Source organism: Pristiophorus japonicus, chromosome 6 (genome assembly GCF_044704955.1).
Source record: "Pristiophorus japonicus isolate sPriJap1 chromosome 6, sPriJap1.hap1, whole genome shotgun sequence".
NCBI classification, from domain to species: Eukaryota; Metazoa; Chordata; class Chondrichthyes; family Pristiophoridae; genus Pristiophorus; species Pristiophorus japonicus.
The window spans coordinates 205287670-205315300 of record NC_091982.1 but is presented as its reverse complement, the minus strand read 5'-3'; positions in this window follow the sequence as shown (position 1 = coordinate 205315300).

Genomic DNA, 27631 nt, shown 5'->3' with positions numbered 1-27631 from the left:
ACGCGGACGTGAGCCTTGCCCACGTCCCACCATAGCCTCAAGGAGGGGAAGCCCCCCTGCTTCCTTCTCCAGTCGGACCAGAATCGACGGAACGAGTCCTGGAACCGCACGTCCTCCAGCAGCCGGTTGTTAAAGTGCCAGTACGCGGACCCCGTCCTCGCGCGGAGCGAAGCGAGCTCCGCCCACACCAGGTGGTGGTCCGAACACGGCACCGGCCGCATGGAGGCCGCCGGGACGCAGGAAACGTACGCCCGAGACACGTAAAGGCGGTCGACTCTAGACCATCCAACTCCAGGCCTCACCCAAGTAAAGGCGCTGGAGTCGGGGTGGAGATTTCGCCAGACGTCCACCAAGTCGAAGGACCCGACCAGGTCCCTCAACTTCTCCATCGCCGTCATGCACTGCGGGGCACCGGAGCGGTCCCTCGCCTCGAGGGTGCAGTTAAAATCCCCCCCGAGGACAATGCAGTCGCCGACGTCGACGGAGCCAAGAAGAGCGGACACCTCTTCAAAGAAGCGCGTTTGCTGCGGGCCGGGATGAGGGGCGTACACGTTCACGAGATGGAGCGGCACGTCCCCCAGGCGAACCGTTACGTGCAGCAAGCGGCCTGGCACGGGCTCCTCGACCCCCAAGATCTCCGGCTGAAAATGCGGGCCCAGCAAGATGGCCACCCCACTAGAAATGGCGGTGAGGTGGCTCATGCGGACCTCTCCTTGCCATTCCAGGAGCCACGTGGCTTCGTCTCCCGGAACGGTGTGGGTTTCTTGCAGGAAGCACACCGCATATTTCCCCTCCCGCAGGAGCGAAAAATTGTCAAATCTACGGCGTGCCCCTCTGCCGCCGTTGATGTTGAGGCTGGCTATGGTTATCTTCATGACAAAAGCATAGTGCAACCTCTACCTTAACCTATTGTGGGGGAGGGAGCGGAGTCTTTTGTTGAACTCCGCTCCCTCCGCAGCCCAGCGAGGAGTCCCTCGAGCTCGCGCAGCTCAAGGTGCTGCTCCTTTGTCAAGGGCCCGCCCGCGGCCAAGGTTTTAACGGCGGCGCGGACGGACCCCTTGATCAGCTCCGGCTCGGACCATTTTTCCAGGGCCAGTCGGGCTTGGTCGCGGCGACCCCGGCTCTGGGCCAAAAAGTCCCGGAGTTCCTTTGCAGGAACGAGGAGGGCCTCAGCGGCGGCCGCGAGCAGATCCACCGCCTCCCTGGCGGTGGTCTCTAGGTCTTCACCCGCGTCCCCCACCGAGTCCCCGTCCTCCTCCGGGAGGTGGCCGCCAGCAGCCGGCCCATCGACCGCACAAGGTACGGCAAATGAACCGGCCGCTCCAACCGGTCCTGGCACTGCCCCGATCCCACCCCCAGGATCGTCGGCAGAGGAGTCCCCACTGGGCTCTTTTAAAAATGGTGCTGGGTCGGGAAATGACAGCGGAAGGGGTTCCCCCTCCGCCCCAGGAACCGGAGAACAAGGAGAGACCCGGCCATAGGAAATCCCCAGGCCCTCCAAGTGCTCCAGCTCCAAAGTAAGGGGCGAGGGTGGGTGTTCCTCCCCCTCCCCGCTGCCACCCCCCGGCCCAGCATCTACAGTGTCATAATTATTTAATTGTTTTTCTGCCGGGTCGAGCAACTCCCGGGGGAAGTTGGGTAATAGCTGGGCGGGCTCAGGTTCGGCCTTTTCGGCCTCGCCCGCCTCAGTCCCCGGGACGCCCGGCCCGGCGGCTACGCATTCCTCCGCGGTCCCCACGCCCCCCACGACAGGCAGATCTTCCACTCCATCCCCGGGAGGCAGAGGCTGGGCAGCCTCAACTGTCTCACCCTCCCCGGGGAAAGACTCCTCGCGCCTGCAGCGCAATTTGGGGGCGCTGGTGGGGGACGCGGGACACGCGGCGGGCACCGCCTCCTCCGCGGAGGGATGTTGTTCCCCCTCCGCCTCATTGGGGCGGTGCCTCTTTTTGTTCCTGGGGGCGCGCGGAGTCAGGGAGACCTCCATGTCTGCCGAGGCCTCCCGCTCCGCCCCCCCCTTTTCCTTTTCTTGCCCGCGCCTGGGCCCCTCTGTGGTGGTATTCAAGGGCTCGGGCACGGGCTCGGGGCACCCCGCGCTCGCCGGTGACGGGGTTGGGCTGAGCGCGGTGGTCAAATTATCCGGCGCACTGAGGGGACCCGCCTCTTGATGTTTTGTCTTCTTCCGCGCCTTCTTTCCGGTCGGACGCTCTCCCTCCCCCCCGCCGGAGGCCCTGAAAACAAAGGCCTCCGACGATGCCCGCGCACCCATGGCTCCCGGCACGCGGACGCAACTAGGGGGAGGGGTGGCGGCGGCGCCAGCCTTGGCCGCCTTCGGTGGTTTGGCGGCCTTGGAGGCGGGGCAGTTCTTGCGAACGTGCCCCACCTCCCTGCAGGCATGGCACCGCACGCCGTCCGACGTCCAGAAGACGCGGTAGGCAGTCCCCTCGTGCACCACATTAAAATGACCTTCCGTCGTCTCCTCCCGCGCCAGCCGGACAAAGAGCTGGCGGCGGAAGGAGAACACGTGGCGCAGGCTGTTCTCCCTGAGGCCGAGCGGTATGGGGTTGATCCCTGACCTTACCTCCCCCAGTTGTTGTAGGTGAGGGAGGAGGAGCTCAGCGGAAACAAAGGGCGGGACGTTTGAAACGATGACCCTCTGCGCGGTGGCCTCGAGAGGGTCCACCGGCAGGAACGTCCCGCCCACCGTGAGCCCCTTTTCAAGGGCCAGGGACACCGCCCGCTCCGACCCCAGGAAGAACACGGCCTTCCCAGACATCTTGGAGGCTGCGACAATGGCCGAGGGGCCGACTACCCCAGCCATCGCCCGCACGCACTCCTCAATGCTCATTGTGGGGTGAGTGTAGCTCTTGACCCCGTGTTTCCTGGTTATAAGTCTGAATGGTGGCAGGGCAGCGGGTGGCGCAGGAGGTGCCGTGGATGTGGACACCGCCTGCGCATACGTCCTTGCTGGCCCTGCCACCGGCGTGGATGGGGTCGCCATCACGGGGTCCCTTTAAGGGCCACACCCACCCCAAAGTCACAGGCCTTAATGGTCTTTAATGGCCTCTTATGTTAACTGAGCAGAGGAGCCCTTAACGAGGCACCTCTCCCCTCGTTGACAATTGGGGAGAGGCCTTGCTCCCTCTGCTCAGTTGTCTTAATTGTTTTTTTTTTTATTAATTTGGAAGGAAAGGGTTCTCAGAGAGAGAGGGGAGAAACAGAGGGTAACGGAGAAAGAGAGAGAGGGGTGGGAAGGGGGGGGGGCTGCGAGGGCAGGTCTCCCCTCGCAGCTGTGGGTGGGTGCACTCCCCAGATGGCAAAACACAAAAGTCTTTGGGGTGGTCTTCAGGTGGGGGGAGAAGATGTCTTCACCTGGGGTAGCTGGAGCCACCAGGCACTCCTAACGATCCTCAATAGGGTGATTAATGACTCTTCAGCCTGGTAGCTCCAGCTATCCCAGGCTAGGCAAATGTGGGGGGGGTGGGGGGGGTTCCAATTGTGGGGGGGGCCCAGTTGTAAGCACAGCCCCCACGCACACTACCACACACACACACACACCCCCCGCGATGTTCCGGCCCTCAGTGGTCTTCTTTCCTCCCCCCACCGATACAACAAAGTCTGTTTGGGGAAATGCACCCACACCCACCTGTAAAATGTTGAGTCTCCCTCCTTCCACACTGGATGGTTGTTGTGGTTTTTCCCCCTCTCTCCAACTCTTTGCAGAAATGATAAAGTTGTTTAAAGTTTTCTGTTCTCCTCCTCTCCCTCTGGATAAAAGTTGAAGGTGAAGCCCCTTCCTTCCTTCTCCTCCTGGGCTGGTCTCAGGGCTCTCCAGGCAGGAGCTCAAGTTGATAGCAGCTCCTCTCACAGCTCACAGCTCCAACTGAGCAGGACACGCCTCCACTTCTCCACGATTGGTCCTTGTGCATGAATGACAGAAGGATAGTTTGCAGGTGCAGCAGGTAATCAGGAAGGCGAATGGAATGTTGTCCATGAATGCGCTCCCTGGTGGCGGAACATGGGAATGCATGCTTTACAGATACACAACAGAAAGCACGTTAGGAAAAACAACACTATCCGACAAAGACACTGTAAACATTGCATATTAAAGCATATAAAAACATAAGAACATAAGAATTAGGTAGGAACAGGAGTAGGCCATCTAGCCTCTCGAGCCTGCTCCGCCATTCAATAAGATCATTGCTGATCTGGCCGTGGATTCAGCTCCACTTACCCGCCCGCTCCTCGTAACCCTTAATTCCCTTATTGGTTAAAAATCTATCTATCTGTGACTTGAATACATTCAATGAGCTAGCCTCAGCTGCTTCCTTGGGCAGAGAATTCCACAGATTCACAACCCTCTGGGAGAAGAAATTCCTTCTCAACTCGGTTTTAAATTGGCTCCCCCGTATTTTGAGATTGTTCCCCCTAGTTCTCGTCTCCCCGAACAGTGGAAACAACCTCTCTGCCTTTATCTTGTCTATCCCTTTCATGATTTTAAATGTTTCTATAAGATCACCCATCATCCTTCTGAACTCCAACGAGTAAAGACCCAGTCTACTCAATCTATCATCATAAGGTAACCCCTCATCTCCGGAATCAGCCTAGTGAATCGTCTCTGTACCCCCTCCAAAGCCAGTATATCCTTCCTTAAGTAAGGTGACCAAAACTGCACGCAGTACTCCAGGAGCGGCCTCACCAAGACCCTATACAGTTGCAGAAGGACCTCCCTGCTTTTGTACTCCATCCCTCTCGCAATGAAGGACAACATTCCATTCGCCTTCCTGATTACCTGCTGCACCTGCAAACTAACTTTTTGGGATTCATGCACAAGGACCCCCAGGTCCCTCTGCACCGCAGCATGTTGTAATTTCTCCCCATTCAAATAATATTCCCTTTTACTGTGTTTTTTCCCAAGGTGGGTGACCTCACACTTTTCGACATTGTATTCCATCTGCCAAACCTTAGCCCATTCGCTTAACTTATCTAAATCTCTTTGCAGCCTTTCTGTGTCCTCTACACAACCCGCTTTCCCACTAATCTTTGTGTCATCTGCAAATTTTGTTTCACTACACTCTGTCCCCTCTTCCAGGTCATCTATGTGTATTGTAAGCAGTTGTGGTCCCAGCACCGATCCCTGTGGCACACCAGAAACCACCGATTTCCAACCCGAAAAGGACCCATTTATCCCGACTCTCTGCTTTCTGTTCGCCAGCCAATTCTCTATCCATGCTAATACATTTCCTCTGACTCCGCGTCCCCTTATCTTCTGCAGTAACCTTTTGTGTGGCACCTTATCGAATGCCTTTTGGAAATCTAAATACACCACATTCATCGGTACACCTCTATCCACCATGCTCGTTATATCCTCAAAGAATTCCAGTAAATTCGTTAAACATGATTTCCCCTTCATGAATCCTTGCTGCGTTTGCTTGATTCCTATCTAGATGTCCCACTATTTCTTCCTTAATGATAGTTTCAAGCATTTTCCCCACTACAGATGTTAACCTAACCAGCCTATAGTTACTTGCCTTTTGTCTGCCCCCTTTTTTAAACAGAGGCGTTACATTAGCTGTTTTCCAATCCACTGGTACCTCCCCAGAGTCCATCGACTTTTGGTAGATTATAACGAATGCATCTGCTATAACTTCTGCCATCTCTTTTAATACCCTGGAATGCATTTCATCAGGACCAGGTGATTGTCTACCTTGAGTCCTATTAGCCTGTCCACTACTACCCCCCTGGTGATAGTGCCTAAATATGTGCCACTTTTTGAGGTTCTTAACCCACAGATGTTCTCTTGCTCCCATTCCAAATGGGTGCACAAGAGGAAAACAGCAAATCCTACAGAATATTTCTCGGTGCATGAAATCTGGGTTCATACTGAGAGTCAGGTACGAAATGGATACAATCACTCTAGCACGAAAAATGTGCAAACCACTAAAATGCAGCCCAGAACGAAATAGGCAAAGGGCCAGTTTTCCCAGTGCTGTGATTTGCAAGCAGCTGCAGTGGAACTGCTATCCCAGCATACAGTACAACAGAATCGCAGTAATATCTGTGTTTTCATTTCTGGAGAGTGTATACGTTTAGATGTTTTATGTAAAATGTCACCATTCAGCAGAATAAATGACATTGAACACTGTGGTAGGGAAGTTGAATGTCCACAGGCTCCCCCTGATCACCCACCATAACTTCAGTGGAAGATTGGTGGAAACCTTGAAAAAATATGACATGATATCTCATGGGATTCGATCACTCTCCCTACGGAGAACCCTAGCAAAACTACAAGCTGTGGTCATCTAAAACTGGGCACAAGTCAGTTGCCTTCTTCAAAAAGAATTCTAATGAACAGAATAACTGTGTTAAGTGACTTCTTGCTGCTTTTCATGAGTGATTTTTGGACAATGAACGGCAGGGCGCAAGGCTGATATGATTAGTCTTGACAGAACAAGCACACAAGTTTATTGTTGGGCATCAACCTAGCACCAATAATGTAAACACAGGAAACCTGGCAAATTCAGCAAGGGATGAATCATTAAGATTTTTTTTAAACAAAATTACTGCTTATTTTATATTGATCCAAGATTTCTGACAGTTTTTTATTAATTTGTGCCACCAAAATATTGTTTATCAGAACTTCATATTATTATGTTTATACAATACAATATAATGTTTTTATGGTAGTCTTTATACCTTCATATCTATCCTCTTGGACCTACTTTTAACCTGAAATTTGGCTAGCCTATATAGGGCCGAAATTCAGTAAAGCCCCATTTAGGGGTGGTAACTGAGGCAAGGCCGGACATAAGAACATAAGAATATAAGAAGATAAGAATTAAGAGTAGGAATAGGCCATTTGGCCCCTCGAGCCTGCTCTGCCATTCAATGAGATCTTGGCTGATCTTTTACCTCAACTCCACTTTCCTGCACCATCCCCATATTGCTTGATTTCCTTCATATCCAAAAATCTATCTATCACTGTCTTGAATATATTCAAAGATTGAGCCTCCACAGCCCTCTGGGGTAGAGAATTCCAGAGATTCACCACCCTCTGAGTGAAGAGATTTCTCCTCATCTCAGTTCTAAATGGCCGACCCCTTATTTTGAGACCGTGACCCCTGGATCTCGACTCCTCAGTCAGGGAAACATTCTGCCTGCATCTACGCTGTCAAGCCCCGGCTGCGAAATAGGGGTTACTGCCCCTGAGCGGAAGTGGAACGCATTGTGGGGCGCTCCACTTCCTCTCGGGGGCGGGACTGGGGCGCAAAGCGTCGGGATTTTCCAGTGCTACATGGACTGCTGTGGAGCGCTGGCTGGAGAACAGGGCCCTCCCCTTCCGTTAAAGTGGAAGGCATTCTACAATGGGGCGAGTGGCTACCACTTCTCCACTGGGGAGCAGGGTGCCATGGCAGCAGCCCGGCACAGAAGCGGAGTGCCGGGCTGCAACATGATGGCATAGACCCAGCGAAATCTTCAAAGCAAGGCCATGACTGGTAAGTCGGCCATTGAGACGAAATGGCCGCACGCGCCTCGCCTTTAATTTTTGCCCCACGAGCGGAGTGCGGCCCAGTTCGTGACCCGCGAGGCTGGCATGAACATTGCCTGCAGCGGCTTCACGGGGTGCTAACCAATTTCTGCTCAAGGGCAAAAATGGGTCACTGCACATGGGCCCAGGGTGCTAATGGCAGGAGCAGGGCGCTGCCAATTTACACCTCTGCTGTGAGAATCACCTTTGTACATTTATAAAATCTTCGGTTTACCTCAAGCAATTGCTACCTATTGAGTATCATTGCTTTTAGCAGTTTACAAACACAGTTTGTTACAATATGCAGTAGCTTCACATGCTTACATATGATGTGCCCATTTCAGTTTGTTGTACTCTGCTTATGTAAGCTAAAATTGATTTTATTGAATTGACTCTATGCATTACAAATATAGAAATATATTATGATTTAGGGTCAGAATATGTAACTGAAAATAACTAAAATAATTGATAGTCTTGGATATCAACAAGATCATATGAGTCTTTAAATTGTTAATGGTGGAACGTGGATTAATTACCCTATTTCAATTAAATTCTTACCTGCATATAATATAAAAAATATCTGAGAATTAATCTTCTCTTTGCTATTTAATAAATAGAAGACTATCTACAAGAAAGAAAATTCTTGTAGAAAAGGGAATTATTCTCTGCAAAGGTCATTTTCAGAGCAAAAAGAAACTTGTTGAGCTCTTCAGCATGGACACGGAGCTCTAGTGAGCCTGCAGATTGTGGTGAGCTTGCCATTTTTAAAGGTTATGCCAATTTTAGATATATCAACAGTTAGTACATTGCAAAGTTCACATTTAGTTATGCTTTTCTGTCACTAGAAATGCTCATCTAGGCAAAACATAGGCATCCCATATGTGTGTGTCCTTTCATAATTTCTAATAAAATGTATAGTTGTGGAGATGGGGCCGCACACAGTCCTTTTGCTGCTGGGACCTGAGTTTGAATCTGATACAGACAGATCAGATACAAGTCTCCTTTCTCTGCCAAGCTGGCTCAACCCAGTTGCTAGTGGGCATGAGTTAACAGCACAGATAAAGCTGCAATTTAGCAGAAGTTCACTAAATTAATGTCTCACTCAGAGAGGTCATAATGGGTGTGAAGTAGAAAAATTCACACTGGTGCAGTAGGGGTGCATTTTTGAGGTTGAGACATATTATTGAGGCAGAGTAGGGAGCTTTGCTCTTCCTCATGTCATATTCGGCTCAATTATGCCCAAAGAAATTTTTTGGTGTATTACCAGAGTTACGCCCGTTTTTCTAGGCAATAACTGCTCCAAAAATAAATGTGCCAAATTTCCCCACTCTTTTTTTTAATTGGCGCCACACAGCCTGTCCTGTAGTCTCGGTGGGTGGAGCAAAATGTCTGCGCTGAAAAAACGATGCCGCACCTTCTGCGCATGCAAAAAAAAGGACCTATTTGATGTGATTCCTATGGGCACGCATGCGCAGTATGGCTCTCGGTCTGCAATCGGCCACTTTTAAAGAGTCAGTTGTGTGTGTGAGAACTTTGAGTGCTGTGTGAGAACTTTAATTATCATCGGAAATTACAGCTGCAATACAAGATGCAAAGCAGCGCAAGGACCAAGAATTTCTTACAGGATGAAGTGGAGGCACCGGTTATGTCAAAACATAGAAAATAGGAGTAGTAGTAGGCCATTCGGCCTTTCGAGTCTGCACCGCCACTCAATAAGTTCATGGCTGATCCTCTATCTCAACACTATCTTCCCCCTGTGATTGAGGACAGATGGCAGGAGCTGGACACCAGTAGAGGTCACATAAAAATTCCACCCAAAGAAATGAAGAAACGCTGGAACCAACTTGCAGAAGATTACTGTGCAATGGTGAGCACCCTGAGGTCTGGAGGCCAGTGCAAAAAGATGTGGCAGGACCTTGGTCAAGTAATTAGTGCAAATAATATTTTCATTTTTCAATGGAATTGCAATTGTAAAAGTGACCATCTATATATATCCCACCCAGAAGAAAGACACCCTCTCTAAAAAGTTATATTTTCATCTTTGCAGAGGAATGTGTCACACAACAAATGAGAAAGAACTCGAACAGGAGGAGGCCCGGCAAGGAGGAGGAGCAGGCACCCACTGACACTCTTGGAAGAGAAGGTCACTACTTTGATGGGTCCTGCCTGGAGAAAAGCAACCACAACTGCACAAGCTGGGCTCAAACTCAAGGGAGAGGATAAATCCTGCAAATTCCATGGTCTGGCTTTCCTAAATGTTAAATACTGCGCTGACTAGCCATGTTTCGGTTCATGGGGATGTCTCCCTCAGCTACTCATCGGTTGATACAATATGCTATCATTCACTGTGGTCCGTCAAATCAACCTGCTGCCTACTCATGCCACCCTGCCCCCTCCTCTGCTGCTAACCATTTGTCTGTTCTGTTATATTTTGCAGAACTTGAGTCCAACCCTGAGGATGCAGAAGAAGATTAAGATGAGGACGAGCCTGAAGAGGAGAACATCTTCCAATCCCACCTTCCAGACCAAGAGCATGGGGCTGAGGGGGAGTGGATGGATGAAGCCCTCACTGTTGTATTCATTTTGGAGGAGGTGCAGGTGCTGCCCATTGAGGTGCTAGCCCATTCCCTGTGTAGTGGTTTGAGCATTGGTGGGACATTCCATGGTTTACCACTGTCTGAGGCTGGGGATTCCATCGGGGTGCAGCGAGGCACACCCAGGGCCCCACCGTCCCAGGTTGCGGGTCCTAGTGGGATGCAGCAAGGCACACCCAGGGCCCACCATCCCAGGTTGCTGGTCCCATTGGGATGCAGCAAGGCACACCCAGGGTCCCACCGTCCCAGGCTGCGGGTCCCACTGAGATGCTGCGAGCCCCGCCCAGGATGAGGAGGGGAAGGAGAGCTCGACCGCACTCTCCTGAGGTGCAGGATCTAATAGATGTGGTTCAGATGATGGCAATGAGTGCGGAAAGCATTGACCTTATCTGATCACGCCTGGACACCATCAGTGGGGTGGGTGACTAAGTATCGGGACTGTCGGGGGAAGTAACAACACTCTCACTAGAAATGGGAAGAATGCTGTCCAGGAACATGAAGGAGGGAATATCTCAAGTCAGTAAAAACAATGTTGGTGCATATTAGGGAGGTAATGTTGCAGGTAGCTGATGCGCTGTCAGTGAACATGAGGGAAGGAATGTTGCAGGTAGTTCAAACAATATCAGTAAACATGAGGGAGGGAATATTGCTGGTAGGTGACACACTTCTGATCAACATCAGGGAAGGCATGTCACAGGTAGGTGAGACACTGTCGGCGAACATGAAGGAGGGAATATTGGAGGTAGTTGAGACACCATCAGGGCACATGAGGGAGGGAATGTTGGAGGTGGCTGCTGCAATAAGGGAACACGCCCAGACCCCACGCCCATTGATAGAATCAACTGCCACTCCTGCTCCAATCCCCAGACCAGCCCCTAAAGAGACCCAAGCTAGGCCTTCCACATAACTGGTGCCCCCCCTCCTGCCCCCCCATCAAGAAGTGCGCATTACCTGAAATGTTTGAAAGAATAAGCTTGGTACCAACCCGAGAAACACTGCACTCCCGCCTGTGGGCAGGGGTGGAGTCAACAAGACCAAGTGCAGTGGACGGTCTTAGAATAAGGTGGAGGAGAGATGGTGTTGTTGTTCTTATTATTACTGTTGTTATGTTTGGAACTGTTCTCAATTTAAAAGTTTTTTGTAAGTTATCTAAATTTACAAGTTAGTAAAAGTTAATAAGTGATCTTAAAGGTTTTAGGTGAAGTTAGAGTTTCTAAGTGATCTTAGAGTTTGTAAGTAATCTTAGTTGTAAGTGTTCTTAAGTGAAAGCTTTAATGTTTGATACAAAAATATGTTTATATATGTTAAGTTAAGTACAAACAAATGTTTGTTAAATTTCTGAATAAAATATATTTTAATTTTAATCATTTCCATTATTTGTTTGATTATGACAACATTACAGAACAGGTCGAAATAGTAAACATGGTCCTTGTGGAATAGTTGCCACTGAGCCTTCAGGCAGCAAAGCGTTCACGGATGAGCTGCTGGTGCAAGCTCGAGCAATCGTTAAAGCGGCACAATGGCCCGCCCTCCTCCGCCGTTGTGCTCCGCGTTCAGATAGTTGCATGGCTTCCTCGTCCTCCTCCTTGTCATCTGCATCTTCCTCATCATTATCATCAGCCACTCTCACCTCAGGTGAGTCTTCTATTACCAGCTGCTACTGCCTCATGATGGCTAAGTTATGCAGCTTACAGTACACAACAGTGAACTGACCGACAATCTCAGGGGAGTATTGCAAGTAGTCTCCGGAATGGTCCAGGCATCTGAAATGCTGTTTCAAGATGACAATGGTCCTCTCTATTATGCTGCAACATGTAATATTCCCGGTCAGCTTCCATCCAGGTTATGAATAAGCGTGTCATGAGCCAGGTGGCGAGGCCATACCCTTTGTCTCCCTGTAGTCAGCTCTGCCCTTCTGGCTGCTGCTAAAACATGGCAGATATAGTGCTCTCGCGTAGGATGAATGCATCATGGGTGCTCCCAGGGTATCTTGCATCAGTTGACGATGTGATGCATGTCGTCACACATGAGCTGCACATTCACGGAGTGGAAGCCTTTTTTGTTCCTGTACATCTCGGAAACCTCCAAAGGTGCTCGCAAGACAATGTGGGTACAATCAATGCAGCCCTGTACCTTTGGGAAGCCAGCAATCCTGGAGAAGCCCACAGCCCTGTCACGCCTTGCTTGGGCGGTCATGGGGAACTTTATGTCGTCATTCCTCTGGGCATGTAGTGTAGCAGTCACCTATTGAATGCGGACATGTGTTGCATGTTGAGAAATGGTGCACACATCCCCAGTTGTAGCTTGGAATGATCCAGGTGCATAGAATGAAAGTGCAGCCGTAACCTTCACTTCAACTAACAAAGCACTCCTCCTGATGCTTCTAGGTTGTAGGTCTGCTTTTACTAACTCACAGATCTCAGTTACAACTTCTTTATGGAAATGCAGCCTTCTGACACAGTCTGCATCATTCAGGTGCAGGTACAAATGCGTGTCTCGATACATCCGACGTGGGGAAGGCCTCCTGCCCATCACCCTATGGGTTCTGAGGTTCCTCATGCGATGACGTCGAATCAATTGTCTCCTCCGCAGCACCATCTTGCAAAAGGCTTGCACAAAGTATCGCATTGTCAGTATTGCCCCCATGCTTACATTTTATCTTTCCAAGAAGCTCAAAATGGCAGGCAGTCAGAACAAGGTTCTTTGTTCTCTCTCCCCACAAGGTCTGTATGGACCACACACAGGCCTGAGCAGGCACAGTGATCGGGAAACACCCACTTCCCCCTCCTTAGTGCAGGCTTCTGATGCCTTCCATATGCATTCCACAGCCGCCCCCACCACCCCCCGCAACCCCCCCGGGCTTCTTTTGCAGCAGATCCCTGAGCACTTGTGTCCGGGCGCGGAATTGATTCTGACGGGCGATGCTCCGACACTCGAGCCCTGTTTGCAGATGTTCGGTGGTGCGTGTCAGTTGAAAAAAAATGAAAACAGAATCCCATCAAACTTCCAGTTACAGCGTTATAAGTGTTCTGAACTCCTCCAAAAGTTCGCTGAAAAACAATGGCATCTTTCTGTGCCGATTTTTCAATGCTGTTGGTTTTTCTTAACTCACCAGAATGTTTTTCGGGAGTGATCACATACGCCGACCGAGGAGAATTTTCTTTTGGGCAAACTTACAGAATTGACAAGAAACTGACGTAGAGACCAGGTTACGCCCCCTCTGACGCAAAAAAAAACTAACCTAAAAAATCGTAACTAACTGAGTTATATTCCTTAGGAAACTTTAATTTTTAACTTAAGCCAAAAAAAGCGGCGCACACCAAAAAAACTGTAAATCGCTGGGGAAAATTGTGACCATTGTTTATCACTTATACATTCCATACTTATGTTATGAGTTTTAGGCAAGTTATTGCCAGAATTCATGAATATACTTGTCAGGGTTGGAATATTGCTGTATATATTTTAACTGCTGGTTCTCTCAGAACCATGCTTTATTAAATGAGGAACAGTCTGCCAAACATTTGTGTTTCATTTTTCTACAACTCTTCTTTGAGGCTAATGCTGTCATAGAAATTTGACTGTGGTTGTGTAGAGGACACAGAGAGGCTGCAAAGAGATTTAGATAGGTTAAGCGAATGGGCTAAGGTTTGGCAGATGGAATACAATGTCGGAAAGTGTGAGGTCATCCACCTTGGGAAAAAAAAACAGTAAAAGGGAATATTATTTGAATGGGGAGAAATTACAACATGCTACGGTGCAGAGGGACCTGGGGGTCCTTGTGCATGAAACTCTTTTTGGAGTTTATCTGCAAAACAAAACACATTAAACCGTGCCACCCGACCTGGGTGACACACCAGACATTTACAAGGCCCTTTTTTTCTTTTTTTTTGGTTTTTTTTGGGTTTTTTTTTTTTCTTCTTTTTTTTGGTTTTTTTTTGGGCACTAAAATCACAATTTTTCCCCAGTGCCCCCTATAAAAGGGAAGGGGACACTAAAAACACCGGCAATTAAAACTTGTGCATGAAACTCTTTTGAGTTGAAACTCTTTTGAGAACTTGTGCATGAATCCCAAAAAGTTAGTTTGCAGGTGCAGCAGGCAATCAGGAAGGCGAATGGAATGTTGGCCTTCATTGTGAGAGGGATGGAGTACAAAAGCAGGGAGGTCCTTCTGCAACTGTATAGGGTATTGGTGAGGGCGCACCTGGAGTACTGCGTGCAGTTTTGGTCACTTTACTTAAGGAAGGATATACTAGCTTTGGAGGGGTACAGAGACGATTCAATAGGCTGATTCCGGAGATGAGGGGGTTACCTTATGATGATAGATTGAGTAGACTGGGTCTTTACTCGTTGAAGTTCAGAAGGATGATGGGTGATCTTATAGAAACATTTAAAATCATGAAAGGGATAGACAAGATAAAGGCAGAGAGGTTGTTTCCACTGGTCGGGGAGACTAGAACTAGGGGGAACAATCTCAAAATATGGGGGAGCCAATTTAAAACCGAGTTGAGAAGGAATTTCTTCTCCCAGAGGGTTGTGAATCTGTGGAATTCTCTGCCCAAGGAAGCAGTTGAGGCTAGCTCATTGAATGTATTCAAGTCACAGATAGATGGATTTTTAACCAATAAGGTAATTAAGGGGAGCGGGCGGGTAAGTGGAGCTGAGTCCACGGCCAGATCAGCCATGATCTTGTTGAATGGTGGAGCAGGCTCGAGGGGCTCGATGGCCTACTCTTGTTCCTAATTCTTATGTTCTTATTATGTTCATATGACTGTGATCTGCTACTGAGCATAATTTTCTGATGGATTTAAGATTGTCTTAAATTCAACCTTAATAATATCAATGTATTTGAAAACTGCAAATGCATTTTTTTTCAATGTCCCATTTCTGCACTGTAGCTTAAGTGCTTCTTTTTAATTCTCGTGATAACCATTATCACCAGGCATTAAAGCTGGATTGATTATGCCAACTGTATAATATTTGCTGCTAGTGGTACATTCCATATTTTAACTACTGCCTTTATATCCACCCACATACTAAAATAATTTAGGATAGTTTGGCTGAAGAGCTGTATTACAGTCCCCACCACTTATACCTTATATGTTGGTGCTAATATAATTTACCCATTATAAGTGGAGGATGATCATACCATTTTCCGCTTCATTATATTAAAAAAAATGATCACCTCTTATCACCAGTGTGATGCACAGTTTAGCTAAGCATACTGAAAACATTAATGCGTTTTCATGTATCCTATTATGGCTAGATCAAGTAATGCCAGGATATGTGCTTCTGTCTACAAGGTCTGGCTTTTGTAATGCGTGAGGTTCAAGTGATTCTTTTAGATATTTTAATCCCCAATATGTTTGTTTCTCCAACCGTACAACTCCAGTTTAACTTGGAACAGTTTGTCACAAAAATCTCCAGAGCATAAAATATTAATATCGCACAGATAGAATGGTGTTGTGAGGCATGTGTAAATCAGTAAATACAGGGGATTAATGAATTACTGAACTGCCCAAAATGTGATTTATATATTTTAAGCGGTGCCTTTGTAATGGACTCCTACAGAACTGGTAAATGGTGAGCACTAACATTGATAAAAAACAATGCTGTAAATGAACAATATTTCATCACACATTGTTCAGGCAGTGTCAGGGTAACAAATGGCTATAATTGCACAAATTTTAATCATGTTAGTTATTTTAAAATAATGAAGTGACATCTACGAACTTGATTGGGCCAGAATAAAGGGTCAACTAGACTTTCCACTAGGGGGCCATCGCCCCAAAAAATGGGCCTTGTTCCAGCGATGTAGGGCGTCTCAGCCTTACTGATCGCTGGTACATGGCCCATTTTTTTTTTGCGCGACTTCCCACTCGGCCTTAGTCCGACAATGTGGAATGGGCGATCTCATTTTCGGCGAAGTCGCGTTTGCCAACCGAAAGAGGAAGTCAAAAAGCTTCTCGAGCAATAGCTTTGTGCGCATGTGTGGAGCTTTTTTTTTATGCTGAATGGTTTTACTGCATTTCGGGAGGTCAGGGGTCATCACACATGCTCAGAAGGCAGAAAGCAGAGGGACGGGCTGGATAGAGAGAGAGAGATCGGAGATTTGAGAGAGAGGAGGAAGACAGTGTGAGTAAAGGGGATAGTTCATAATCGAATTGTGCTTACAGAGCAATAAAATAATTTACATAATCTAAATTTGAATTTAAATTTAATATTATCAAATATAATATGCAAAATGTCGGAAATGGAATCTGAGAAGAAAAGGGCGAAGCCTTTTAGTGATGAGGCTAATGAGGCCCTGGTGAACGTGGTCAAGTCCCGGTGGGACGAGTTGACTCGGGGTGCACATGACAAGCCCCCAGCTCGTGTTTATACATAGAAACATAGAAAATAGATGCAGGAGCAGGCCATTCAACCCTTCTAGCCTGCACCACCATTCAATGAGTTCATGGCTGAACATGAAACTTCAGTACCCCGTTCCTGCTTTCTCGTCATACCCCTTGATCCCCCGAGTAGTAAGGACTTCATCTAACTCCCTTTTGAATATATTTAGTGAATTGGCCTCAACTACTTTCTGTGGTAGAGAATTCCACAGGTTCACCACTCTCTGGGTGAAGAAGTTTCTCCACATCTCAGTGCTAAATGGCTTGCCCCTTATCCTTAGACTGTGACCCCTGGTTCTGGACTTCCCCAACATTGGGAACATTCTTCCTGCATCTAACCTGTCTAAACCCGTCAGAATTTTAAACGTTTCTATGAGGTCCCCTCTCATTCTTCTGAACTCCAGTGAATACAAGCCCAGTTGATCCAGTCTTTCTTGATATGTCAGTCCCACCATCCCGGGAATCAGTCTGGTGAATCTTCGCTGCACTCCCTCAATAGCAAGAATGTCCTTCCTCAAGTTAGGAGACCAAAACTGTACACAATACTCCAGGAGTGGCCTCACCAAGGCCCTGTACAACTGTAGCAACACCTCCCTGCCCCTGTATTCAAATCCCCTCGCTATGAAGGCCAACATGCCATTTGCTTTCTTAACCGCCTGCTGTACCTGCATGCCAACCTTCAATGACTGATGTACCATGACACCCAGGTCTCGTTGCACCTTCCCTTTTCCTAATCTGTCACCATTCAGGTAATAGTCTGTCTCTCTGTTTTTACCACCAAAGTGGATAACCTCACATTTATCCACATTATACTTCATCTGCCATTCATTTGCCCACTCACCTAACCTATCCAAATCACTCTGCAGCCTCATAGCATCCTCCTCGCAGCTCACACTGCCACCCAACTTAGTGTCATCCGCAAATTTGGAGATACTACATTTAATCCCCTCGTCTAAATCATTAATGTACAATGTAAACAGCTGGGGCCCCAGCACAGAACCTTGCGGTACCCCACTAGTCACTGCCTGCCATTCTGAAAAGCACCCATTTACTCCTACTCTTTGCTTCCTGTCTGACAACCAGTTCTCAATCCACGTTAGCACACTACCCCCAATCCCATGTGCTTTACCTTTGCACATTAATCTCTTGTGTGGGATCTTGTCGAACGCCTTCTGAAAGTCCAAATATACCACATCAACTGGTTCTCCTTTGTCCACTTTACTGGAAACATCTTCAAAAAATTCCAGAAGATTTGTCAAGCATGATTTCCCTTTCACAAATCCATGCTGACTTGGACCTATCATGTCACCATTTTCCAAATGCGCTGCTATGACATCCTTAATAATTGATTCCATCATTTTACCCACTACTGAGGTCAGGCTGACCGGTCTATAATTCCCTGTTTTCTCTCTCCCTCCTTTTTTAAAAAGTGGGGTTACATTCGCTACCCTCCACTCGATAGGAACTGATCCAGAGTCAATGGAATGTTGGAAAATGACTGTCAATGCATCCACTATTTCCAAGGCCACCTCCTTAAGTACTCTGGAATGCAGTCCATCAGGCCCTGGGGATTTATCGGCCTTCAATCCCATCAATTTCCCAAACACAATTTCCAGACTAATAAAGATTTCCCTCAGTTCCTCCTCCTTGCTAGACCCTCTGACCCCTTTTATATCCGGAAGGTTGTTTGTGTCCTCCTTAGTGAATACCGAACCAAAGTACTTGTTCAATTGGTCTGCCATTTCTTTGTTCCCCGTTATGACTTCCCCTGATTCTGACTGCAGGGGACCTACGTTTGTCTTTACTAACCTTTTTCTCTTTACATACCTATAGAAACTTTTGCAATCCGCCTTAATGTTCCCTGCAAGCTTCTTCTCGTACTCCATTTTCCCCTGCCCTAATCAAACCCTTTGTCCTCCTCTGCTAAGTTCTAAATTTCTCCCAGTCCCCGGGTTCGCTGCTATTTCTGGCCAATTTGTATGCCACTTCTTTGGCTTTAATACTATCTCTGATTTCCCTAGATAGCCACGGTTGAGCCACCTTCCCTTTTTTATTTTTACGCCAGACAGGAATGTACAATTGTTGTAATTCATCCATGCGGTCTCTAAATGTCTGCCATTGCCCATCCACAGTCAACCCCTTAAGTATCATTCGCCAATCTATCCTAGCCAATTCACGCCTCATACCTTCAAAGTTACCCTTCTTTAAGTTCTGGACCATGGTCTCTGAATTAACTGTTTCATTCTCCATCCTAATGCAGAATTCCACCATATTATGGTCACTCTTCCCCAAGGGGCCTCGCACAATGAGATTGCTAATTAATCCTCTCTCATTACACAACACCCAGTCTAAGATGGCCTCCCCCCTAGTTGGTTCCTCGACATATTGGTCTAGAAAACCATCCCTTATGCACTCCAGGAAATCCTCCTTCACCGTATTGCTTCCAGTTTGGCTAGCCCAATCTATGTGCAAATTAAAGTCACCCATTATAACTGCTGCACCTTTATTGCATGAACCCCTAATTTCCTGTTTGATGCCCTCCCCAACATCACTACTACTGTTTGGAGGTCTGTACACAACTCCCACTAACGTTTTTTGCCCTTTGGTGTTCTGCAGCTCTACCCATATAGATTCCACATCATCCAAGCTAATGTCTTTCCTAACTATTGCATTAATCTCCTCTTTAACCAGCAATGCTACCCCACCTCCTTTTCCTTTTATTCTATCCTTCCTGAATGTTGAATACCCCTGGATGTTGAGTTTCCAGCCCTGATCATCCTGGAGCCGCGTCTCCGTAATCCCAATCACATCATGTTTGTTAACATCTATTTGCACAGTTAATTCATCCACCTTATTGCGGATACTCCTTGCATTCAGACACAAAGCCTTCAGGCTTGTTTTTTTAACACCCTTTGTCCTTTTAGAATTTTGCTGTACAGTGGCCCTTTTTGTTCTTTGCCTTGGGTTTCTCTGCCCTCCACTTTTCCTCATCTCCTTTCTGTCTTTTGCTTTTGCCTCCTTTTTGTCTCCCTCTGTCTCCCTGCATTGGTTCCCATCCCCCTGCCATATTAGTTTAACTCCTCCCCAACAGCACTAGCAAACACTCCCCCTAGGACATTGGTTCCGGTCCTGCCCAGTGATCTCAGTCCATATAGGAAAATATGGGCTGAGATCACTGCGGTGGTGTCCTCAGCATCCCATGAGGCAAGGGGATCTGACCAGTGCCGAAAATGCTGTAATAGCTTGGTGGTTGCAGCAAGAGTAAGTTGCATTTTAAATTTTATGTGTTACTGCTTATATTTTATATTTTATATTTTATATTTTACTGATGCATGCAAATTTTTATTAGAGCAATAAATCTCCTGCATTGCATGTAATTCTTTTATGTTGTAGCTAAACCATGTTAACAGTAAATTGCAAATAGTTTTAAAATTAATATGTAATATTTTACTTTTGCATGTAAATTTTTTTTATAGCAGTGTATGTCCTGCATTTAATTCAGCTTGGCCATTCTATATTGTATTAAATAACAACCCTTGACCAAAATTGTTTGTCATTCTTAAATGCGTTATGTGAACCAGCAGCATGTAACATTTTAAACATTTTAAACTGTTGTGACGTCAAGATACTGCCTAGTCCAGTAGCTTATGCCATGCTCATTTCTCATTTGCAGAAGAAGATATCTGTCAATAATGCCGAGCAAAGGCAGACGGGGGTGGCATTGCTCAGCTGCTGCCCTTGAGCGAGATTGAGAAGTGTGCGGCCGCGCTGGTTGGCTGTGAAAGCCGTGCGGCCACCGCCCCTGGTCTGGCTGAACCCAGCCATGCTGGGTTCGTGAGTAATTTGTAATTTGTCGCACTGTATTAAAAACACTATTAAAAACTTAAGTATGCAACTGATCTAATGTCCTGTAATTAAAATGCAAAATGCAATATGCTTGTAATGTGCTTATGATGTACTAAGGATGTCATATCAGTTCATGCATGCATAAGAAGCAGGGCCTATGAAGCAGCAGTTACAGCTTTTTGGGGTCATGAAAAGTATTGATATGTAACATCTCTTGGTAATGTTCATCATTATGTTCTAATGAGCTATGTAAAAATGTCATCATGTGTGTACTTAAGGTAAACCTGATACACTGGTAGAGGTGCAGTCGGCACCAGGACTGTCATCATCTGCATCAGTGGAGCAGGAGGAACCTGATGAAGAGCTTGAGGCAGATGTATTTCCTCACACGGAGTATGAGGAGCAAGAGAAGGAGGATGAGGAGGAGCTGGAGCTCCATCACAAGGAGGCTGTTGATGTGGCGGGGGATGAACCTGCGGTCATCTCAATTGAGAGCGATGAGGCACCAGGATCAAACAGTGTGCAGTTGGTGACGCCAAGGCACAAAATATTGCACTCACCGATCCCACGGAGGTTGGGTCAGCGAGGTGAGCAATCGCCTACCTTGGACGGGCAGATGGAGTGCTTGATCTCCAGGTGCAGGGAGACGGTCGCGATAGGTTGTAAGCTTATCTAGAAGTTCTCCACGACCTTCTCCAACTGATTTGTCAATCAAACAGAGTTAGCACGACAGACCTTGAAGAGAATCAGAGAGCAGACCACTGCAACCAATGCCCTTCGGCATGCGTTGCTGGCTGGACACGGCGCTGCGCCCAAGGTGTTGTGTCGGCTCAGAGTGTGACCCCTAGCACTCAAGCGAGTACGGAGGATACAGTTCCTCCTGACTCGGAAGACAAGCATCAGGTTTCACCTTCCACTCCATCACCTCCACCAAGGCAGCAAGTCTTGCCATTGCACGCTGCACACCAGCTTCATCTCGGTCTGCGGAAATCAAAACGGGCGGGTGGTGTTAAAACATGGGGTGGGAAAGAACCTGGAGAGAAACGTGGCTGCAGGTAGAGAGGGGAGTTGGTTTTTCAAATTAATTGTTAATTTTTTTAAAGTGTGTTCATTAATTTTGTTTGGGGTGGGGGGGGGGGGAGGGGTGGGTTGGTGGCGTAGGGTGTTGCTAAAATATTTTGAATAATTTGTTTTGTTAAAAAAAAATTTATTGAGTTTAACAATTGTTGTGCCTTCTGTCATAGTTATGTTAAGCATAACATTTTAACAATTCTGCATTAATTGAGCATTGTATTATTGTTATAAAAGTTTACTTAACTTAAGCATTAATGAACATTCCAGGCTGCTGCAGGCAAGGCAGAAACGTAATTCTATGCAAATGCAACTTTTGCTTAACTATCAATGTAAATGTACATGTGACTATCCACAATGAAAGGTCATGAAAAGTGTTCAGAAATGAGCTGCTTACGCAACAGCTTAGCAGCCACGTAACTGCCATTGGGTACTGGTCTTCGGGGGTGGGGGGGGGGGGGCGGCGGGGGCAGGTGGGGATCATGGCTAGATCACCAGGCTGAATGCCCTCCCCTAGGTCCTTACCAGCCTCTACCTCCTCTTGCTCCTCGCCAGCTGGCTCTTCTGTCTCCCCTCCTTCTGGAGGTGGACCTTCAGCCCCATCTGGCATTAGTTGTCCTCTCCTTATAGCTAGATTATGCAGCATGCAACACACTACAATAAACTCAGCGACCTGGTCAGGGTGGTACTGTAGACTGCCACCAGAATGATTCAGGCATAGGAAGCGCTGCTTTAGGACGCCAATTGTCTTTTTGACAATGTTGCGTGTCGCTATGTGGCTTTCATTGTAACGTTTCTCTGCCTCAGTGAAGAGATTACGCAGTGGGGTCATCAGCCAACTGGCAAATCCATATCCCTTATCCCCCAGCATCCAACTGTGACTTTCTGGCTGATTGCGAAACAGGTCAGGGATAGCACTCTCAGGGAGGATGTGCGCATCTTGGTAGCCGCCAGGAAATGTAGCATTTATTAGCATCATTATTTGTTTGTGGCCAACAACAAGCTGCACATTTAGGGAGTGGAATCACTTTCTGTTACAAAACACCACCATGTTCTTTCAGGGGGCTTTCAGGGTGATGTGCATGCAGTCTATTGCTCCCTGCACCTTGGGGAAGTCTGCTATTCTAGAGAAACCCAAAGCCCTCCCGGTCTGTGCCTCCCTGGTCATAGGGAAGTTTATAAAGTCCATCCTGCAAGGGTAAAGGGCTTCAGTCACCTGCCGAATACAGCAGTGTGTGGTGTGCTGAGAGATATGATAGATGTCGCCAGCTGAAGCCTGAAAAGATCCCGAAGCATAGAAGGCTAGGGCTGCAGTAATCTTCACCTCAATGGACAGTGCGGTCCTGATGGTGCTGGAAGGCTGAAAATCCCCCTTGGTGAGCTGGCAAATCTCATCGATAACCTCCTTCCAGAAGCGCAGCATCGTTTGAAATGCATTTTCAGACAAGTTGAGGTAAGATTGCGTTTCTTTGTACCTTCGTTGGCTGTACGCTCGCCTCCTCTGTCTCCTCTGTCTCTGTCTATGCATTCCTCTGCCACCTCTTTGATTGACCTTTCAGAAACCAGCTTGTGAGCAGTTATGAGTAATTGCGCAGAAAGTAATAGGTCCCATCACTATCAATAATTATTTTCAATTGCTATAAATGAACTTTTCACTAAAGAATGTGAATCTATTAAAGTATTCTCTCTATTCCAACCCCAGTCTAACACTAGGCCTCCTTCACTTTAAATAATTATTTTCACGAGGTATAATTGAACTTTTCACTAAAAAATGCCTAATCGACTTGGCTACTATTAGTAAAATTAAATATAATTAAAGATCTGAGTAGATCTATTCATACAGGACCCATAAATCACACTCACAACCATCTAAGCATGATTTTTTGACTGTCTCCCCCCTTCCTCCGATCTTCAAAATGACACCAGTAGTGCGCATTTCCTTCTGTAAAGCCCAGGAAAAGCAATTATTTCACAGCGATGCTTTCGGCCTTCTATCAGCCCGGCCTTGTGATGGCGATGTGTCGAAAGTTGGGACGGGCCTTTCAGCTCGCCAATCAGTTCGGCGAAGTGAGCCGAAACATGGGGGCTTATTTTTCCGGCGATCTTTCTGGCCTAGTTTCCACTTTTTGCTCAAAATGGGACAAAGGTCCCTTTTGGTCAATATATGGGCCATAGATGGGCGATGTGAAGTGGAAAGTCTAGCCAGAAACAAACAAGTTAGTGTTAATTAATAACATGGGCCCCTATTTTCGCCACGATTGTGCGCCGTTTTTTGACGTCCAAGTGTTTTTTGCCGTGAAATACTCAGTTTCCAACTTTCGCCAACATTTGGATGTCGGTGCCATGTGCGGCAGTTTAAGAATGGTTGGCGCCAACCCGAGTCAAAATCCTGCGTCGTTTTTGTGGATTTAGTTGAATTTGGCCATCCGCGATTATTTTTAGCGCATTGCACACTGCCCAAAAGCCCCACAAAAAAAACATACGTTAACATGTACAGGTGCCAAAAATCCAGCAAGTGGAAAATAGGGGTCATGTTATGTGGAATTTATAAATGAATACATATTACAGTCTTCTGCTTTTATAAAACATGTCAGGTTCCACATGTACGCTGACAACACCAAGCTCTACCTCACCACCACTTCAACCCCTCCACTGCCTTTGATCTGTCACGCTGCTTATCTGACAAGATGAGCAGCAATTTCCTCCAACTAAATATTAGGATGACCAAAGCGATTGGCCCAGATTTTGCTGTTATAACAATGGCGAGGCTATTAGCAACTTCTGGCATCCGCCCATGCATAGTTAAACCTGTTCTTCCATAGGGTGCACTGTTGCAGATCTTGCTGATAGACTCGGGATTGAAATCATTGTAACTTTGCATCCTTACCTACTAGTAAAATCGCTGAAAAAGTTAGGGCTAGTGCATTCAGGATTAAGTGAGTTTGTAAAGGCGTAATAATATCTCTATTATCTCTCTCCCTTAATTCCATCTGTATATCTCAATCTTTAAACATAGAAACATAGAAAATAGGTGCAGGAGTAGGCCATTCGGCCCTTCGAGCCTGCACCACCATTCAATAAGATCATGGCTGATCATTCCCTCAGTACCCCTTTCCTTCTTTCTCTCCATACCCCTTGATCCCTTTAGCCGTAAGGGCCATATCTAACTCCCTCTTGAATATTTCCAATGAACTGGCATCAGCAACTCTCTGCGGCAAGGATTTCCACAGGTTAACAACTCTCTGAGTGAAGATGTTGCTCCTCATCTCAGTCCTAAATGGTCTACCCCTTATCCTAAGACTGTGTCCCCTGGTTCTGGACTTCCCCAACATCAGGAAGATTCTTCCCGCATCTTTTTCTGGCCAATTTATATGCCTCTTCCTTGGATCTAATACTATCCTTAATTTCCCTTGTTAGCCACGGTTGAGCCACCTTCCCTGTTTTATTTTTACTCCAGACAGGGATGTACAATTGTGGAAGTTCATCCATGTGATCTATAAATGTTTGCCATTGCTTATCCACCGTCAACCCTTTAAGTATCATTTGCCAGTCTATTCTAGTCAATTCACACCTCATACCATCGAAGTTAGCTTTCCTTAAGTTCAGGACCCTAGTTTCTGAATTAACTGTGTCACTCTCCATCTTAATAAAGAATTCTACCATATTATTGTCACTTTTCCCCAAGAGGCCTCGCACAACAAGCTTGCTAATTAGTCCCTTCTCATTACACATCACCCAGTCTAGGATGGCCAGCTCTCTAATTGGTTCCTCGACATTTTGGTCAAGAAAACCATCCCTAATACACTCAAGGAAATCCTCCTCCACTGCATCGCTACCAATTTGGTTTGCCCAATCTATATGTAAATTAAAGCCACCCATGATAATTGCTGTACCTTTATTGCACACATCCCTTATTTTCTGTTTGGTGGCCTGTACACAACTCCCACCAGCGTTTTCTGCCCTTTGATATTCCATAGCTCCACCCATACTGATTCCACATCATCCAAGCCAATGTCCTTCCTTACTATTCCTCTTTAATCAGCTACGCCACCCCACCTCCTTTTCCTTTCTGTCTATCCTTCCGAAATGTTGAATACCCCTGGATGTTGAGTTGCCAGCCTTTGGTCACCCTGGAGCCATGTCTCCGTGATGCCAGTTACATCATATCCATTAACTGCTATCTGCGCAGTTAATTCATCCATCTTATTCCGAATACTCCTCGCATTGAGGCACAGAGCCTTCAGGCTTGTCTTTTTAACACACTTTGCCCCTTTAGAATTTTGCTGTAATGTGGATCTTTTTGTTTTTTGCCTTGGGTTTCTCTGCCGTCCACTTTTACTATTCTCCTTTCTATCTTTTGCATCTGGCTCCCTTTTATTTCCCTCTGTCTCCCTGCATAGGTTCCCATCCCCCTGCCATATTAGTTTAACTCCTCCCCAACAGCACTAGCAAACACTCCTCCTAGGATATTGGTTCCGGTCCTGCCCCGGTGCAGACCATCCGGTTTGTACTGGTCCCACCTCCACCAGAACCGGTTTATTTTGCTTTATCCACATGATTCAAATCTAATTTATACTTCCTGCTTTATACTTCCTGGTTTGGACGTTGCATGTCTCAGCAAGGAATCTGATTGATTGAAGAGCCTCACTATTTCTTGCCTGTCCACAGACAACATTGATCCCCTCTAAATGCCGCCGCATTGGATCAGACAACCGATGACTGGAAGTCTCTGCTATAAAGCCAGTCAAACCTTTGTGGGAATGAGTCAGACTTATTCTGCAAGTGGTTCACCACTCAGGCACTATATAGAATGGTTGGGAATCTAATAAACAGACTCACAACTGCAAGAGAATTTGTGCAGTATCCTTCAGAGCATTTTTGAGAGAGGAAGAGGTGGACAGTAAACGAGAGATTGGAAACAAAATGGAAAAAGAGGGACGAAAAAGACTGAGAAATAGATTTTTAAATAGACTTTTGAAGGGAGAAGGATAGCAACCACAGAGCAGAGACATAATGACTGAATTATTGCTTCCAAAAAGGGAGTTGGATGAGCGAAACGTTCAACTCCGACATGACTGAAAGAATGATCAAAGATGTAGGTCTTAAGGAAGCTTTGAAGTGGCAATGAGATGAATAGGGAACATCATTCCTTCGCCACTAATTGCAAAATCCAGAGCAATGTCTTCAGTTTCCACCACAATCTCTGTTCCTTAGTCACTGACTCCATCCCTCTCACTGGCTACTGTCTGAGGCTGAACCAGACCCTTCACAACCGTGGCGTACTATTGACCCAGATTCCACATCTGCTCCATCACTATAACATTGTCCATCTCTGCCCACCACAATTCTCTTGCTGCTGAAACCCTCATCCTTCCCTTTGTTACCTCTCAACTTGACTATTCCAATGCTCTCCTGTCGGTCTCCCATCTTCCACCCTCCATAAACTTGAGCTGATCCAAAACTCTGCTGCCCATATCCTAACTTGCACCAAGTCCCATTCACCCATCACCCCAGTGCCCAGTGTTCGCTGACCTTCATTGGCTTTGGGTCCGGCAATGCTTTGATTTTAAAATTCTCATCCTTCTTTTCAAATCCATCCATGGCCTCGCCCCTCTCTATCTCTGTAACCTCCTCTCATCGACAACCCCTTGAGATCTCTGTGCTCCTTCAATTTTGGCCTCTTGCGCACTCCAATTTTAATTGTTCCACCATTGGCAGCCGTGCCTTTGGTTGCCCAGGCTCTAATTACCTCTCTCAACCTCTCTGCCTCTCTAGGTCTCTTTCCTCCTTTAAGATGGTCCCTAGAACCAGCCTCTTTGAACAAGCTTTTGATCATCTGTCCTAATATCTCCTTATCTCGGTGTCAAATTTTGTTTAATATCATGCTTGTGAAGCGTCTTGGGATATTTAACTACATTAAAGATGCTACATAAATGCAACTTGCTGTTGTAATAAATGGTTCATACTGTTGTTTTCCCTGTGTATCCGGTTTAGAGTCCAACTTTTTCAGACAAACGTCCATGGTATATCTAGTGTCTAAATGATTTTAATCCTTACTGATTACTTAACTAGCAAAGGATTGAAAGCTTATCACTACTTCAATGTGAACTGGTGGCAAAATATTAATGTAACTTCAATTGGTGTGGAATTTGTGCACAACCTTTATTGCTACATGGTTAAGGAATGTGCTTGTCACCCTTTGTCTC